We start from the raw sequence: 1,381 nt of genomic DNA, 5'->3' as shown, positions 1-1,381 counted from the left end.
TGTTTGAAAGTCAAGACTTGTGGGACTGACATCCCAGGAAGAGCAGTTGTTCATGGGAGACTGCTGGAATAGAAAATAAATGTTCATTTGTGGTTGTTAAAATAGCGTTTGCCATACATCACACTCCTGTGGTTAATCTTACAACCGTGGGTATTGTGGGAGCAGGAATAAAGGGACTGAATAACTAGCATGTTGTAGATGTCAAATTAGAATCGGATTCATGTTTTTTGTGTGACTTAAAGCCCATGGTTTACTGCTTTGACTGAAGTTACCCCTCCAGAAATACCCTCCAACTCAGAAGCCTCTGTATTTTTCTTGCCTTTTTTTGTTGATCCAGTTGCTGCCCAGCTCGCTTTGGAAGACTGTGTAACTTTTCGGGGGGGTTGACCAGAGCTCCCTCTTCCCTTTTTGTGATTATCAATCTGCTACCATGCTCAAAAAGGGCAAGCGTGTTTTGTGTGTCTCCACTTGCCTCCATGCCTGTGACATTTCTAGAACAGAACACTTGTGCAAATGTGTTCCTGGGCTGTCAGTGTAAATCAACGATGAAGCTGGCTACAAGCCTACATCAGTTCAGCTACTTGGCTGTATTTTGTATTTGGCTCCTTAGGAAATGCAAAAGTTCTAGCTGACCTGCACTCCCATTCCCCCTGCTTCACTGCTAAGAGTTTGTGGCTTTTAATTGTTCACATTTACCTTGGAAGATAAAATATTTACAGATTTCTTATGAAATCTTTGTTAATTTAAAAAATATTCGTGGTCAGCGTGACCGGAGCTGAAAGGACACACTGGTCATCTGATTTATTTAATAAATATGTATATCCCATATATACGGGTTTTCAGTAGGATGTTAAATGTGCTTTGGTGCACATCTTAATGTAAGAATAGCAAGGGCTTAAGCTGTCCTTGCCTCCTGTCTACAGGGGTGACTGTAAACCAGTGCTGAGGGAGAAAAAGAATTAACGTGTGTGACACTGACTCTACTTTGTTAATTGGACCACTATCAGTTAGATAACAGTTTGGGTCAGATGCCAGGTCAGCATAACCTGGGCAAAATCAACCTAATCTGTGGCAGGACCAAATACCAGCAGCCAGCCGTGACTCAATCTAGGAAATTAAGTAATGTGTTTATTGTAAATTTATTGTAAACAACCTAGTAAAATAATTTTACTAGGATAAGCAGAAACTTTTAAACAATCCAGCAAAGGGATTATATGAGAAAATCAGTAAGATGCCAAAGTATGACTTGATTTCTGTCATTCCTTCTGAAGAGAAAGTATGATTGCAAAAAGGAAATTGTTTACATAAACTGATAAAAAACTTGAGAATTCAGCAAAACACAGCCACGTGTTCCTGAGCTTTCTTCCATAAAAGTCTCACC

This window comes from Accipiter gentilis, chromosome 8, assembly GCF_929443795.1.
Source record: "Accipiter gentilis chromosome 8, bAccGen1.1, whole genome shotgun sequence".
Lineage (NCBI taxonomy): Eukaryota > Metazoa > Chordata > Aves > Accipitriformes > Accipitridae > Astur > Astur gentilis.
Note: the sequence above shows the minus strand (reverse complement) of the source record.